At 41.4% G+C, this 18389-nt stretch overlaps 1 pseudogene; it reads left to right on the top strand.

Moving 5' to 3' along the window:
* The first annotated feature begins 4368 nt into the window (after positions 1–4368).
* The window catches only part of LOC134402416 (cytochrome P450 2C39-like), a 44215-nt pseudogene continuing 30194 nt past the window's right edge, over positions 4369–18389 (top strand).

Genomic DNA, 18389 nt, shown 5'->3' on the forward strand with positions numbered 1-18389 from the left:
GCCCAGGGATTTATGTATTTTTTAGCTTCTCAATTGCTTTTTGAGTTTCCTCATTTGTAACAGCTTGAGTTAAAAACAACAAACACATTTTTGATCCTCTGTGATGGTTTAGATTCCTGGGGGCACTCTATATGCACTGAAAGCCCTGGGATGGCTGTGTGGTGATGCTGTGTCGATTACATGACACAGTAGCCACCTTGCAGCCATTGTGGGGATTTTCTGTGAAGCTGTGAAGCAAATAAGTTGGGGACATGACCCAACTTTTTTCTCTGGTGCGAGGCCAGTATGGCACACCTGCCATCTATCTTCACTATGGAGTTGTGGTGGAGATGAGGCCGGGCAGATGGTGACCCCTGTGGAAGGGGGCAGCTAACAGAACCTCTGTGCTTTTGCTGCTGCATCATGATTTGCCACTGTTACCAGCCAGACATAGCAAAAGTGTGTGTTTGTGTGTGTGTGTGTTTAATGTTGTTCCCCACCTCGAACCAGAGGGAGAGGTGTCGCAACCCACCACCATTTAGGTAGCCCCCTGCTGTGCTCAAGTATGAATCTACAGCCATATCTGAAGGATTCACTGAAGAATAAAGCTTTGCATAAAATGAAGCAAAAGTCTTTGTTTATATCTGCCTTATTTGTCACTTTTCTTCCATTCTCTGGCCTTTTCTATTTTGATCTGTAAGAGCATGACAAACTCAGAAATACGTTGACTTTGGCCACAGATTGCGTTCAGAGACTGTGTTTGGTTCTGCAGGGTGCAAATGGATTTGAATCATTTATAGAATTGTTGTTTCAATTCTGTTTCAATATTTAACCGAATGTATTTGATAGTGGGATTTTACCATTTACTGTTTGTGGGCAAAGAAGTGATAATAATGAAGGTGTTCCTTCTGCCCAAACTGAAGTGGACTGAACCGGCACAGACTAGACTTGTAGTTGGGGAAAAAGAAGTGGTTGGTGAAAATAGACTTCAAAGATCTTTCCATCCCTACTCCAAGTAAGGATATTGCAACAGTAGAGGCACTGTCTTAATTTCCCAGAGGAAAAGGTGTGATTGGCTAAAGCTAGTACAAGGCACCCTAGAACTCTTTATCCACCTCTTGGCAGGACAAACAAGTCATTATCTTATTTGGATTAAGCTTCATATTACTCACTCTCATCCGGTATCTCAATGATGTGATGTTTTCATCCATGGAATCCCACATTGGACATAGAAGAGGAGAAAAGGAGAAATAAAGCTGTATTTGAACAACATTGTTTGAACCTGATGACCCCCAACCTCTGGATGACTACATCTACTGGCTTTATGTGGGTATTAATGAGCAAGATAAAAAGAAGTTGAACCTTGTGAAGGTTCTTCCAGAACTACGTTCACACATACACTCACCACACCAGCTTTGAACAATTCCCAACCACAACTGAGGGGCAGATAGATTTGTCTTATAACAGCTATGCACCAAGCCTAACATGTAACAGAAATGAAGAAACAACCCACTTTTTAAAGCTTGTAGCTGGCACTTCCAAAGTAGATCTAGGCCAGCCTTTCCCAACCTGGTGGAGTCCGGATGTCTTGGACTCAGTGGTGGCCCTCTCATTAGTCAGACATCTGCTCATGTGGCAGATTGGGAAAGATAATGGATTGGCTCCTACCCAGAACCATGCCACTTCCTCCCTGGTCTTACCTAGACCTACCGGTTAGCCCGCGATGGAGGAGGGAAGATCTCACAATGTGTTTATTGTGAGATGCCCCCTCTGTTTACATGCGATACGTGACAATCTCAGAAAGAGAGGTGTCGCGCCTGCCATTTTTTTAACTTAAAGGGGCAGCAACGCATGAACATTCGTGTGCAAATAGTAAGTAATTTTTAAAATTTAAATTACTTTCCCTGCTCCCCCCACCCTACCTCCATGGGCGCAACACTCTTGAGGAGTGCTGCAACCTGTGTGCGGCTCCCAGCTCCTCATGAGGAATCGCATGGAGCTGGTCAACCTGTGGCACCCGGCGACATGTTCCGTGGTCTCAGGCTCAGCCTAGGACCGTGGAAAAACTGGAGCCAAAGGGGAGGGCTATATCCTGGGGCAAGGGAGGGATGATCCCTCCCTGATCCCAGGATCCCCTGTGCATCATGTGGATGCACAGGGATGATCCTGGGGATCACCCCGGGATAAAGCCCCATCTAGCTATGGCCACTGCATTGGACAGAGTTGTTATCAGGTTCTGCCAGTGTGGTGAGTGAAATTTCAACTGGGAAATTAGGACGGTGCCTCTACTGTTGCAATATCCTTACTTGGAGTAGGGATGGAAAGATCTTTGAAGTCTACTTTCACCAATCTTTTCTTTTTCCCAACTATAAGTCTAGTCTGTGCTGGTTCAGTTTGGGCAGAAGGAACACCTTCATTATCATCACCTCTTTGCCCACAAACAGTAAATGGTAAAATCCCACTATCAAATACATTCTGTTAAATATTGAAATATAATTGAAACAACAATCCTATAAATGATTCAAATCCGTTTGCACCCTGCAGAACCAAACACAGTCTCTGAACGCAATCTGTGGCCAAAGTCAACGTATTTCTGAGTTTGTCATGCTCTTCACAGATCAAAATAGAAAAGGTCAGAGAATGGAAGAAAAGTGACAAATAAGGCAGATATAAACAAAGACTTTTGCTTCATTTTATGCAAAGTTTTATTCTTCACCAGCTGGGAGTGAACACTTTCCAGAGCTTCTCTCTTCAAGGGCAAACAATACACAGTCAGTGGGAAGCCAATATTCTTCCGAAGGGGAGAGCACAGAGAGGTTAGCTGATCCTAGAGTACGCTGCAGTCTTAAACAGCAGAGCTAAAGGAAGGCGAGAGAAAGTCAGCCTTGCTGGCATCTCTACAGAAGCTGCCTCAGAACTAGTCTCTCTGAAGTTAACGCATCTTGGGAAAGAGCTTTCTATTCTTCTTGAAAGGACAATTATCTTGCTTAGTTTGCATAGTTTTTCCTAGGGAAAAATTCCTAGGGATTAGCCTATCTTCAGGTGGGAACATATGTTTATTGCTTGAATAAAGCTTCGTAGATTACTTAGCAAGCCTTGTTATTGTCTCCCAAGAAAGCAGGAGGTTTTGAGAAACACAGCATCCTAGCTGCCAGATCATTATAAATATAAACATAAGCATTATAAACTTGTTTTGTAATTTCTTCTTGCTACCATTAGTGTTCTGGTTTTTTTTATTGTTATTAGCTTGGTTTTTGCTTAATAAATTGTTACCTTCACCCACTGGTGTGCTTATTGTTTCTGAATCCTAAAAAAGAACCATTTGCCTCTTGGTAAAACAGAATTATTATTATTATTATTATTATTATTATTATTATTATTATTATTATTATATTTATTTGTAAGGCCTCAAGGCGGCCTTACAAAGTTTAAAATATACATGGGGGGGGGAGGGAAACAAAACCATAAACAATTTAAAAAATACACAACAAAATTGTAAGACATTAACATAGATGGAGGGCTGGATTATTCTCCAAAGGCCTGCTGGAACAAAAAAGTTTTAGTCTGCTTCCAAAAGCCCATCAAGGAGGGAGCCGGCCTAGCTTCCCCGGGAAGAGAGTTCCAGAGCACCGGAGCAGCCACCGAGAAGGCCCTCTCCCATGTTCCCACCAAGCATGCCTGTGAAGAAGGTGGGACTGAAAGAAGGGCCTCTCCAGAAGATCTCAAAGCACGGGCAGGCTCATAAGGGAGAATACGTTCTTTCAAATAACCTGGACCCGAACCATACAGAGCTTTATAGGTTATAACCAGCACTTTGAATTGTGCCTGGAAACAGACTGGAAGCCAGTGGAGCTGTTTTAACAGGGGAGTTGTGTGCTCCCTGTAACCAGCCCCGGTCAACAATCTGGCTGCAGCTCTTTGAGCCAGCTGGAGTATGGCATGATAAGCATTTGGTGTTCTCCAGCAGCGCTCTTCTTATATTTATGTATATTTCATGAAATATAGTATATTAATTATTCTGTATATTCGTAGCATTTGTAGCATGACCTGGCTTATTCTGGCCTTTGACATTAAAAAAATCTCTCCCTCCCTATTATTTGAGTGACATATCAGAATTAGGAGCATTGCAAATTGCAGTGTGCTATTGTGATACATACCTGTAGGGTGATTCCAATACTAGTTTGTGTAGAATGTCAGATGACTTATTGCTAATTTGTTTTTAATAATTCAAAAATATAAACACATGCTTGTACAAAGAGAGAGAGAGAGAGAGAGAGAGAGAGAGAGAGAGGAGTAGAGTCACTGAGGAAAGTATAAGGCCATTGGAAAAAGAGGGTGCAACTGACCTATACCTATTAGAAGAATTAAAGAGAAAGAGGAGGCAGGAGAATGGTGGGGATATGGGTATTTTTGATTGCTCTGCTGGTGGCCCTCTGGATTCTGCTCTTTTTGAAACAACTCTGGTCACACAGACACTACCCTCCTGGGCCTCTTTCCCTTCCTATAATTGGAAGTACGTGGCGAATTGGATTTAGATTTCATGAAAATACTCGCATTAAGGTAAGTCTTTCTAAAGTGCAGGTATTAACATTCAAAGCCCTAAACGGCTCGGGGCCAGGCTATCTGAAGAATGTCTCCTCCCATATGTACCTGCCCGGACCCTAAGTTCATCCTCAGGGGTCCTTCTCCGCGAGCCCCTGCCAAAGGAAGTGAGGCAGGTGGCTACCAGGAGGAGGGCCTTCTCTGCTGTGGCACCCTGGCTGTGGAATGAGCTCCCTAAGGAGGTTCACTTGGCACCTACATTATATGGCTTTAGCTTCCAGCATTGTAACAGTCTATACATAAATTTTTACTGGTGTTTTAAATTTGTAATTTTGCATTGCTGCTGTTTTTATCTGCTTGAGCTTTTATGTTGTATTTTATATTATGGTTTTATACTGTTGTTTTATACTTTGAATGTTTTTAATTTTTGTGAACTGCCCAGACAGCTCCGGCTATTGGGCGTTATAGATATGCAATAAATAAATAAATAAATAAATAAATAAAATTAATTAGCCAATAACTCATTAAGTTGAGGAAGAGAACTTTCTTTTTTCTGTGGAGTTATTTCGGAGTTATTAATTCCGAAATTATTGAAACTTTATAACGCTATATTATTAGGAGAGAAGATACCAGAATCATGGGAACATTCATTGATAATATTAATTCCAAAACCAGACAAAGATTTGACTATCCCCGATTCATATAGACCTATTTCATTAATAAATCAGGATGCTAAAATTTTTTCATCTATTTTGGCTAAACGGTTAAATAAATTTATATCAGAATATATAGGAGAAGATCAATGTGGATTTGTGGCGGGGAGGCAGATGCATAGTTTAGTGGGAAGAGTTTTAAATGTAATACATGTGATAAAAAAATCAAAGATTAAGGCAGGAATTTTGGCATTGGATATTTTTAAGGCTTTTGATTGTGTGAGCTGGCAGGCATTAAAGATTATTTTAGATAAAATGGGATTTGGAAATAAATTTAAAACTATAATAGAACAGTTATATTCCCAAAATACATCTGTAGTGGTGGTAAACGATGGACTCACTGAAAAAATACGACTAGCCAGAGGTACAAGACAAGGATGTCCGCTCTCGCCGGTCCTGTTTGTAATGGTTATGGAAGTATTGGCGAATGCAATAAGAGATGATGGAGAGATAGAAGGAATTGGAGATGTAAGGGAAATAAAATTGAATATGTTTGCGGATGATACCCTACTGACTATTAAGAATCCAATAAGAAAAATAGATAGAATTAAACAACAATTGAGAGAATTTGAAGAAGTTACAGGATTAAGAATAAATTGGTCCAAATAAGAGATGATTTTGTTTAATCATACAAAGAAGGAAGAAAAGGAATGGGAACGTAAGGGAATAGAAATGAGAGTTAAGGAACAGATTAGATATTTGGGAATTAAAATTACAAAAAAACTTAGATAATTTAGAAAAGGAGAATTTAATGAGGTTAAAAAAGAGGTATTAGAAAAATTGGAAAAATATAAAAGATTAAATCTATCTTGGTTTGGAAGAATAGCATTAATAAAAATGAAGATTTTAGCAAAGATAAATTTTGTGTTTAGGATGTTACCAATAAAAATTTCAGAAGTTGGCAAAATATTATTAATAAATATTGTAACGGAGATAAGAAAGCGAGGGTAAATAAGAATAAATGGTATTTAAGCCAAAAAAAGGGAGGATTGGGTCTCCCAAATATAAAATTATACTATGCAGCAAATAGGTTAAGACATATTGTAGAAGCAATTATAGGAGTAGGAGATTTAGATTGGATGGAGGATAAAACTACATGTAATGTAGAGATGAGTTTGGAAAATGTTTTTTTTAAGGAAGGAGGGAGAAAGTGGGTTGAAAGTATAGATAATCCACTCCTGAGGTTTCAATGGGAAATTTGGAGTAAATTTAAAGGGAAGCTGCTTCCGAGCAACTCTCCCTTGTCACCGGTAATAATGTTAAAGAATTTCCCAGAGCAACTGAAGGGTAGATTAAGTAAAATATTAAAAGAGAAAAATAAAATGAAATTAAAGGATTGGTTAAGAGATATAAATACAAGAGAAGATATGGAAGAGCTGTTAAAGGAGAAAAAATTATCTTGGTTAGAGTTTAGGCAATTAGAACAATGGAATAAAAAGTGGATTAAAGAAAATAGAGTTTGTAGAGAAATGACGAAGTTTGAGGAGTTAATAGTAAATAAGGAAAAAGGTAAAGGAGGAAGTATAGTCTTAAAAGGGTTAATGAGCGAAATATATAAAATATTGTTAGAAAAGGGGCTAATGGATAGCTCAGGAAAAACGGTATGGGAGACAGATTTGAAAGTACAAATAGGGCGACAGAGCTGGGAGGGACTGTGGAAACAAAGAGTGTTGAGAAGTATGTCAGTGAGAATAAAAGAGAATTATTTTAAAATTTTGTGGAGGTGGTACCTAACCCCGATTAGATTGAATAAGATAAATAATCAGCATTCAGCAAATTGTTGGAGAGGTTGTGGGGGAAAAGGAACGTATTTACATATGTGGTGGCAATGCAAATATGTACAAAGATTATGGAAGAAGGTGTTTTTTGAAATTGAAGAAATAGTGGGAATGAAAATAGAACAAACACCAAAAATTGCATTACTGTCAATATTTGAAGATTTAAAATGTGGAAAAGAAATTAAAGAATTGATATCGAGTTTGCTGACTGCATTTTGAGACTACTCTCAGCACTCTGCGTGGTGCGGTTCGCTTGCTATATTTTTTTAAAAATCAGGTAAAAAAAAAAAGCGGGAGAGGTACCTTTTTGAATTGCTGAGAGGTAGATTCAACTCCCAGTCATGATCACATGATCCCAAAGTTGGAGGAGGGGATAGGCAAAACGGGATACTTAATAACTTGGGATACTGGGAAACTTCTCTTTCTTAGTCTGAATGGACTTTCCCCAGTATTTTTTAAAACAGTAGCCCCACCAAATGCACAAACAGAATCTGAAATCATATACTAAGCAAATAAATAACAGATAGGAAACACAGCACTGCTACCCACCCTAACCTTGGGGAACAACTGAATAGATGTGGTGCAAGGGGATGAGCTCCCCTAGGGCATGTGGACGTGCCCAATGCACACACTCTCCCACCCTTGGAGGGTCATCAGAGTAACCAGTGGAAACTAATGCCTGTAATGAGTTGAAGTGACAGGTAGCTTCTTAAGACTGGTACTTACTTAGGGCCAGTCAAAAATTGGCATATCCCCCTCCCCTTGGGCACGTCCACTTTCCTGTTACTGGTAAAAGACAGACTTAGCCTTTTTAAAAAAATTCTTCTTGTTGTTTATTCAGCAACACTGTTGCTTTTAATTCCACCCCTCATTTATTTATTTATTTATTTATTTATTTATTTATTTATTTATTTATTTATTCCATTTTATATTTACACCCCATAGCCCAAGCTCTCCTGGCTTTTCCTCTTCAGTGAAGTCAGGCAGGCTTTCATTGTGGTTCAACTCCTTATTGTTGTTGTTGTTGTTATTATTATTATTATTATTGCTATTAATATTAATTAGTACTGCTATTATTAATGTTACTATTGTTGTTGTTGTTGTTGTTGTTGTTGTTTAATAATGGCTGTGATCACAGTGCAGTCAATCAACTCTGAAGCAAGGATCACAAAGCTTTACTCTTATCCTCCTAGCCTCCTAATTATGGGATGCAAAAGAAAAGGCATCTCTCTGTGCTGCTCCCGCCTCAAAGGGATGGTTTGCATTACTGGCTTTGAAACTATCCTTGGCTCACTTCCTTGTGCCCCCAGAAATGTCTGCTGCCTGCTTGCCTTCCCCCCGGGTGCTGCTGTGGTGGGGCATCTGCAGGGACTGACTCCCCCATACTAGATCTATGGCATATCTCTGCCTGGCTCTCTGCCTGCCTGTCCTCCTCCTCTGTGACCGCCTCGCAGGGATGGTTTGCAATGCGTTACTGCTGGCTTAGAAAGAAACAAGCCATCCTTTGCTAGTGTGGGAGAGCCCACAGCCTCCCTAGGTAACTGATTCCATTGTCGTACTGCTCTAACAGTCAGGAAGTTTTTCCTGACGTCCAGCTGGAATCTGGCTTCCTTTAACTTGAGCCCGTTATTCCGTGTCCTGCACTCTGGGAGGATCAAGAAGAGATCCTCCTCCTCTGTGTGACAACCTTTGAAGTATTTGAAGAGTGCTATCATGTCTCCCCTCAATCTTCTCTTCTCCAGGCTAAACATGAACATACATTATCTTTTGGATAAAGTTGAAGCCTGCATTGACAACAACAATATTATCCCTGATGAACAAGCAGGCTTCTGACATGGGAAGTCAACTATAGATCAATGCTTTGTTCTAAACCATCTGAGAGAAAGATATGCATGTGCCCTGAGGAAATAACTACATGCTGCTTTTGTTGATGTGACTGCTGCCTTTGATGGGATAAATAGGGAGATCCTATGGAGGACACTATGGAGACTTGGGGTGGAGAGGAACCTGCTGACTTTAATCAAGAATTTGTACACTGGTACCAAGCTGCAAGGCCAGCTGTCAACCGGAGGTGTAAGACAAGGCTATTTATTTATTTATTTATTTATTTAATTACATTTATATACCGCCCCACAGCCGAAGCTCTCTGGGCGGTTTACAACATTTAAAAATAGTAAACATTAAAAGTATACAATTTAAAAACACACACACACATAAAAACAGTATAAAAACAACAGTATCCATTTAAAAACAACAATTGTGGGGTCCATTAAAAACAAACTTAACGTTGTTAAATGCTGTTAAAATGCTGTTAAAAATGCCTGGGAGAAGAGAAAAGTCTTGACCTGGCGCCGAAAAGATAACAATGTTGGCGCCAGGCGAGCCTCATCGGGGAGATCATTCCACAGTCGGGGGGCCACCACTGAAAAGGCCCTCTCCCTTGTTGCCATCCTCCGAGCTTCCCTTGGAGTAGGCACTCGGAGGAGGACCTTAGATGTTGAGCGCAGTGTATGGGTAGGTTCATTTCGGGAGAGGCCTTCCATCAGGTATTGCGGTCCCAAGCCATGTAGGGCTTTATAGGTTAAAACCAGCACCTTGAATTGGGCTCGGAAACATATAGGCAGCCAATGCAAGTGGGCCAGAATCGGTGTTATATGCTCAAACCTCCCTGTTCCAGCTATCAATCTGGCCGCCGCATTTTGCACAAGCTGCAGCTTCCAGACCGTCTTCAAAGGCAGCCCCATGTAGAGGGCATTGCAGTAATCTAATTTGGAAGTTACCAGAGTATGGACAACTGAAGCTAGGTTATCCCTGTCCAGATAGGGGCGTAGCTGGGCCACCAACCGAAGTTGGTAGAAAGCACTCCGTGCCACTGAGGCCACCTGAGCCTCAAGTGACAAAGATGGTTCTAGGAGAACCCCCAAGCTACGAACCTGCTCCTTCAGGGGGAGTGCAACCCCATCCAGAACCGGTTGAACACCCCCCATCCGATCAGAGGAACCACCCACCAGCAGCATCTCAGTCTTGTCTGGATTGAGCCAGCTCCCTTGCTGTTTAATATCTATGTGAATGGTGCTGTTGAACAACTAGCTGACAAATCCAATTTCCCAGTAGCTATTGGTTTGTGGAAACTGAACATATTGCTGTATGCTGATGATATGGTCCTTCTATCCCAAACTCAAATAGGCATAAGGAGATTTTTAATAATTGTTTGGGGAAATATGCCGTAAGAAAGAGTTGAGTGTGAATTATGCTAAGACCAAAGTTATGGTATTTGGTAAGCATGTAATTCAACATAAATGGTTCTTAGGCGATCATCTCCTGGAACAGTCCAATAGATTCAACTATCTGGGGATCTGTTTTGCACATAACAGTTCATGGAACAGCCATTGGGAAGCTACTAAACTAAAAGCCCAAAGTTCAACTCAGTCAATGTTGACATTTTCCAGAGTTAAGAGTGGTAGCCTTGTGTTACTAGCTCTAAGAGGTTTTGCTGCCAAGGTTATTCCTCAGATGACTTATGTGGCAGAAATTTGGGGTATTCCAGAGCCAACTAAGTTGGAGTCAGTACAGATTACCTTTATACACATCTAATTGGGACTGCCACCAGGAATGCCTACAGTCTATCTATGAGCAGAAGTGGGTGTAATGCCAATTTTATATTTTATTTTGAGGGCCATTTTTTTTTAAAAAATTGGGGGTAATATTTTGTAAATGAATTGATTAAACTGTATATAGCAGAGATTTTAACTCCAGCCTTGGATTCATCAAGCCCAGCACGTTGCATGATGTGTTCTGCATACAAGTTGAATAGGTAAGGTGAAAGTATACAACCCTGCCGTACTCCTTTCCCAATCTTAAACCAATCCATTGTTCCGTGGTCTGTTCTTACCGTTGCTACTTGGTCATTATACAGATTCCTCAGGAGGCAGACAAGATGACTTGGTATCTCCATGCCACCAAGAACTTGCCACAATTTGTTATGATCCACACAGTCAAAGGCTTTAGAATAGTCAATAAAACAGAAATAGATGTTTTTCTGGAACTCCCTGGCTTTCTCTATCTCTGATAGCTATTTGCAAACAAGGATATGGAGGCTATCTGTCTATCCAGATCTTCTAATACTTACCCTTTTAAAAAAATGTCACCACAGGATAGAGAAATAGTTGTCTGAACTAAATCCACCTCTTCACAGGGCATTCACTACCCTGAAGCTGCCAGCCAATGAAATCCAACTTTATGGAAGGCAAGTTCAAGAAAATCCCCATAGATTAGCACCTATACATCTGTGGCAGCCAATCGGTAGAGGACACCATGTACTATATGCTACACTGTAAACTGCATGAAACGCCTAGGAAAAAATATTTAGAGAAGCTCTTAGGGGTGCTTCCTACCCTCAGTGATAAGGATGAGGTCAAATATCTACTTTACAGTACAGATAGTTTGTAATGTTTAACACAGCCAAATTTGCTGTGAAGATCCACCCACAGTGAGAGAGATCTGACCATGAATCACCTCTCCTAGCCCCTTCCAGTCACTGTGGGAACCTTCATTACGGCTTCTTTTCCAAAGTCAGAACTCCAACTTTGGAGAGAGGGGAAAGAAGTGTGATGGTGTGTGCTTGTGGGCAGAGAGGGTGCAGCTGTGGATCCACATAATCCAGAGCTCTTCCAGCTCCCAACCACACCCCCAGGGTGAGGGTGTATCAGGTATAGGGTTCAAGTAAGGCCAGGATGCCTTGCAGGTTATAGTTAGCTTTAATTAAAACTAGTTTGGAATGTCTGTGCAAGTTTCAGGAATCTCAGGGAAAGAGCTCACAAACAACCTCCTTTGGCCTTGAGACTGTAAAGTTTCTCTGGGAACTTGAGAGTGTTTAGAAAAATGGGGGGGGGCTTGTTGGAGGCACTCCGATCGTAGAACCATCTTGGTGGGCTGAGCAGTACTGCCTGTCAAGGAGCCAGTAACCTGCGTCCCCAGTCTAGGATGAGTCTGACGCACCAGAAATAACAGCCACATCACGGTAGGGTTCAAAACAATTTATTAAATGCACACACAAGGTCTGGTAGGGTTCCCACGTCCCAGGGACAGAACAACACATAAGGGGAAAGGACACAGCATAAAAACAAGAAAGGCAGGAAGGACAAACACAACACTCCCCACACTCACACACTCAACCCTCCCCCCCCCCATGCTGAACAAGCAGCCACTCCTTTCCCAAGTCATCCAGCCCTTAAACTAACTTTTATATGAACTCTACCTCTGTGGGACGTAGCCTCACAGACAGAAAAGCATTCCCTCTCAGCCTATGTTACCAGGATCCACACTGCTGCAAGGAAGCCCCACAACCTGTTGGGTGTTTTACTGTGGTTTTAATTTTTGTGAACCGCCCAGAGCGCTTCGGCTATTGGGCGGTATAAAAATGTAATAAATAAATAAATAAATAAATAAATAAATAATAAACCGGCTCAGCCTTGATCTTTTATTGGCTTGGTTGCATGTACAACAGGGGAATATCGGCCAGGTGCAGAGTGGGATGATTCGACACAATGATTACTCAAGGTCCTTGACAGCCCGGTCACAGATTTGCTCAGAGACACAAACAGGGGGAAGCCGAGATGGAAACATTCTCCATTGCGGGGGGGGGGGGGGGATCCTGCATCTCACCTCCTTTTTCTTCTCTTTTTTTAAAAATGGGTTCCCCCCAATTTTTATTGGGAGCCCCCACATGGGAAAGGACCGCTTAATCCTCTCACTAACTGTGATTTGCCTCTCAATTTCTCTGTCATTGGAGGTCCTGGTGCTACGTTTGAAGTCTCCTCCTCCATACACTGGGAGTTGAGACAGCCACTTCCTACCGCTCTTCGTTCAGCCATCCCAGCCACCCACCCCAGTTTTTTTTTTCCTTTTTAAAGTTACAAAAATTAAGACTGAAATCCCAGGGGCTCTAATTTGGAAATGCATTCTGTTGAACTCAATGGGATTTAGTTGACTGTAGTCTTACATAATGTTCTACTTTGATGTTCAGTAACAAGAGAAGCAAATCCCAATCCCTGTTGTCAGAGAGGGAGTTGTCCCCACTTCAAACAAACAATGAACGGTAGGAGGAGGTACAAAGAAGATCTGGGGGTGTGTGATAACATGTGTGAGGGAACCTCAATAGATCTCTGCAATGCTCTACAGCAGAGGTGTAAGCTTACGGGTTTTCATATGCTATGTAAGCACTATTATTATTATTATTATTATTATTATTATTATTATTATTATTATTATTTATTTATATAGCACCATCAATGTACATGGTGCTGTACAGATTACACAGTAAATAGCAAGACCCTGCCGCATAGGCTTACAATCTAATATAAGCACTATATAACCAAAATGGGATAATTCAAGTGTAAACGAGAACAAAAGTGTACGTGGGATGAATCTCTGAAAACATGAGATAATGAGCTTTTTTACTTACAAGAACTAATCACCCTACTTGAGGCAAGCTTTTTTGCCCCAATCCCTAGAACACGAACTTAAAGCTAGCTTATAATATGCATAGCTGATCGTTCTATTACTAATCATTTGCAGTTTTCATACACAGATTATTATGAATAGCAGTCCTATGAAATATAATGAATTCTTATCAACAATACATGTTTCATTCATACTTTGAGCTTTATCACACCAGCGTTATACTGTGCAATCACTGTGAATTGCATGCAAAGGACTCAGAAGTTTTCCACCTTATAATCTGCTTTGATTGTGAAGTACTCCCAGGCATCCTGCCTTAATTATGCAATAAAGCCAAAAGAGTTGCCATATTTAGCCCCTACATTTTGAGCGTATCTTCTGAGCCGCCGCTGGGGCGCAGGAGCAGGATTTTAAACAAATGCTTACATCTGCGTAAGCTTTAAGGCTAAAGACACCAAAATTGGTACAATAATAGATACTAGGGAGAGCTTTAAGCATTCCCAATTTGAATTGAATTGGGATATCCGTTGATTTTTTAATGATTTTTTAACATTTCCCCCCTTAAACTCACTTCATGGTATGCAAAGGATTGCTGTCACCTGGTAGCAAAAACAACAACAACGAAATCTTAGCTCTACAGGGATAATCTGAGGGAATCAGGTACACGGGATGAAGCTTTTCGTGACACAGGTAGATTCTGGTCAGTTCCTGGGTGGAAGATCGACATTTGTATGCCAACTTGAGTTCCAAGGTGGAAAACAGACAAGATATAAATGTAAGAAAGAAACAAATTTAAAAACTACACTTGAGCTGCACAAACCTTGGAAGCTACAGCTCCAATGGAGCCACAACTCACAATATTTGGGATGTTTTATCTCCTTGCCGTAACTTCCCACAAAATAACAAACACTTACAGGAACAGATGCATTATTCTCTCTCAAAATGTTATTGCTCCACAATTTCATAAGCAGGAGATTACTCAAAAGAAACAAGGCCTCTAATAGCCGGTGCCGCCTTGCACATACCTCATATAACATGTAGTTGGCTGGAGAACAAAAAAAATTAAATAGAAAAGACTTCTCTGCACACACCCCTTCAGTCTGCTTGTAATGTATGTAATCTAATGTATGATAAAATGTGCTCTAGATGTTCTGTATTATAAAATCGGATCCACCTAAATATCCCTTTCTTGTAGATCCTCTGGCATCAAGTGGAGCATAGGAACGTAAGAAGCTGGATTATGCTGAGACAGACCATTGACCTATCTAGTTCAGTATTAGCAGCAATGACTGGTAACAGCTGTCTATTCTTTCAGGCAGGATTCTTCCCTAGACCTAACTGGAGAGACTCTGGAGATGGCCAAGGATTGAAACTGGAACCTTCTGCATGAAAAGCACGTGCTCTACCGCTGAGAAACAGCCCCTGCTCTTACCAGTCAAACACAACTCACAATCTTTTTCCCAATAAAGGAGAAGGAAACTTTTATGTACCTGCAACAGACAAGAGACAAAGAGTAAGGTGACCATATGGAAAGGATGACAGGACCCAGTTGCGTAAAAAGGGGAATTTCAGCAGGAGCCATTAGTATGCCTGCAGCACCTGGTGAAATCTCTGCTGCAGGAGCCCTGCCCTCTGTTGTATCTGGTCATGCTAGGGAGGGCTCCTGCAGCTTTAACTGTTGTGATGAAGCAGGAATTTCACCAGGTGCTGCCTGCATACAAACAGCAATGGCTGAAATTCCCTTTTCAATACAACTGCTAAAGTTGCAGAAGCCATATCCTCCTTGCCATATGGTCACCCTAAGCAGGGGCCCCCTTCCAATCTCTCTCACAAAATAAACAAATCCTTATCAGCCCATATTGCTTGCTAAAGTATTATGATTAGGTTATAAGGAGAGCAGCTCAATTCTGAGCAGGCCAAAAGATGTATTAACTATCTCCAAGCTACCAGGGACACACTTTTCAATTGACCATATAATATATTTTGTATGGTAGTAGCAGGGGTGTGCACTCCGCCCCAGAATTATCTGGTAACCATGGACATCCACAGAGCATTCTATCTTCCAGAGTAGAGATTGGCCGCTTCCAAACCCAGCGATTAATATCAGAGTGGAGACGTGCCCAATTGCAGCTTAACATCTCTGAAATTTTCCAACTGTTTTTCAGGCATCAATCCTCTCTCTCTCTCTCTCTCTTTCTCTCTCTCTCTCTCTCTCTCTCTCTGTGTGTGTCTCAATTGAAGATCTCCATATTTGGAAGATGCTGAGTGAGGTGAGGAGTTGCTTTGATATTGACATCTGTGGCTAACCAATTAGGAATTGCCACAGCACTGTCCGTGACTGTGTTCTCCTCCAATCACAGTGTTTGGGGGAGTGGGAAACACTAACTGGCTGCTGATTCTGGAGAGAGAGTACATTTCTGCTCAGATTCATAGAAGTCAATCATTCATATTTCCACAGTGTGAAATTGCTGCTGGGCTGACTGGCATCATGAGTGACAAAGCTTCTACACCTGAGTCAGGCACAGACAGGCTCTTTATTTCAGTTAATCTATTATGTGCTTTTATATTGTATTTCATATCATGTTTTTATACTGTTTGTTTTATACTTTGAGTAGTATTAATTTTTGTGAACCACCCAGGGAGCCTCAGCTGTTTGGTGGTATAGAAATGCAATAAATAAATAAATAAATACTCCTGTTGGCTGGCTGGGCTTCCAGTGCAGGGGTGGGTTCCAATAGATCTGGAGGGCATCAGGTTGGAGAAGGCTTGGTGGGGGGGAGGTTTTCCAATGGATCTGGAGGGCATCAGGTTGGAGAAGGCTTGGTGGGGGGGAGGTTTTCCAATGCATCTGGAGGGCATCAGGTTGGAGAAGGCTGGAGTAGAAACTTTCACCAGCAGCAGTGGAGCTTTGCATTAGCAAAGTAAAGGATAAAAGCTCCCTCCATAAATTCACAGGGGTGGATTAACGTGTGTGTGTCTGTGTGTTGGTTTAAGGGGGATAATGGTTTGAGGGGGAAAATTTAAAAATTCTTAAAAATATCAAGGTGTATATGGATCTGATTTGAAGGCATGGCTAAATCCCTCCTTAAGAGCTATCACCATGCCAAGTTTCATCTCTTTAGCATTAAAAATGAAGGTGCTGTAAGTATTTGATTAATTTCCATTGACTAGAGCGGTTATCCAAAAACTGGCAGTTCACTGATGGGTAATCTGATGGGGCAGAATAAGGGGAGCTGCTCCAAAATTGGGGCAGAGAATCACCTCAATGGGGCACCACCCCAAATTTTTGGGTAGAGAAGACCCACTCTGCACCCCCCTAGCTCCTCTTGTGACCCACCTAAACTCAAGCTGCAACCCAGTGGTTGGTCCTGACTAGGGGTGTGATCCGCTCCGATTAGGAGCGTAGAAGCAGTAGCGGATTGGCCTGCTCCGCCTTACCCAGAGGCGGAGTAGGAGCGGACCGCGGACCCCTAGAAGCAAGGCGAAGAGAAGAGGCCATTTTTCGGAGCTCCAAGTTCAGGCGGAGCGCTCCGATCGCCATCTTGAAAACATTTCGCCATAGGATTGCATTGCGGCAAATAATCGCGCATAACTACATTGTTTTTGAAGCTATCGTTCTGGAAATTCTTGTGCTCAGAGAGTCGTGGATGGGGGTCATTTTGAGACCACTCTCACCTCTCTGCGTTGTCCAGGTCGCGTGCTATATTTTTTTGAAAATCGGGTCAACCGCGCGGCTCAAACGGCGTTTTCGGCTTTTCGCCCATAGGATTGCATTGCGGAAAAGAATCGGGGATAACTGGGGGGGGGTTTAAGCTATCGTTCTGAAAATTCTTGTGCACAGAGAGTCGTGGATGGGGGTCATTTTGAGACTACTCTCAACTTTCTGCGTGCTGTGGTTCACGTGCAATATTTTGTTAAAAATCGGGGTTTGTGTTTTTTTTTATTTATTTTTTTATTTTTTTGGAAGCGATGACAGGCACATTCAACTCCCAATCCTGATGAGAATTGATCTCCTCAGAAAGCATCCTCCTCCAATCCCAGCGTTGGAGGGGGACTAAGGCAGACCCACCCTCAGAACTTTCTGTTTTGTGTCTCTTTGTGGGTTGGCGTTCGTGGAGGGAACACTTAGTTAGTTAGTGCTCCTGCTTTGGACTTTGGAGATAGATTAGGATAGGTTTAGTTTGGCGTGTGTGTGTGTTTGTTTGCTTCTTTCTGACTTATAGCTTAGTTTGCCCTGTGTTTTCCCCTTACTTTGATTTAATATAAACTTTATTTGTAAATTTTGGAGTGTGTGTTTGGGTTGGTTGGGTTGGTTGGGTTGGTTGCCCCCCCCTTCCCTGTATTAAAGCCTGACTGTTCTGCTTTTGTGAAAGCTTTCTTTTGAAAGCATACACACACTTTTTGTCCCATTTCCCTACATTTATATTCTTAAACATATTTTATTATATTCTTTTACATAGTCTATTAGTATATATTCTCATACATATTATATTAGCAGTATTCATATTTTGTTCTTCTTATAGTAGTGGTTGGTTCTTTTCCCCCCTCCCCTCTCTTAAATCCTGATTGTGTTTCCTTCTATCTTCTATATACCAAAATATACCAAAAAAAATTGATTCTCTTTTTCTTCTCTGTGTAACTTGGACGGAGTGGGCTGCTTTTGTCAAGTTCAACAGGCAGCCACAGATTGAGCATTTTGGGGAAAGCATACACACACCATTTCCCTATTCTTAAACATATTATTATTATATTCTTTTACATAGTCTTAGTAGTCTATTAGTATATATTCTCATACATATTATTAGTAGTATTCATATTTTGTTCTTCTTATAGTAGTGGTTGGTTCTTTCCCCCCCTCCCCTCTCTTAAATCCTGATTGTGTTTCCTTCTATCTTCTATATACCAAAATATACCAAAA

This window comes from Elgaria multicarinata, chromosome 8 (assembly GCF_023053635.1).
Source record: "Elgaria multicarinata webbii isolate HBS135686 ecotype San Diego chromosome 8, rElgMul1.1.pri, whole genome shotgun sequence".
In the NCBI taxonomy this organism is placed as follows: domain Eukaryota; kingdom Metazoa; phylum Chordata; class Lepidosauria; order Squamata; family Anguidae; genus Elgaria; species Elgaria multicarinata.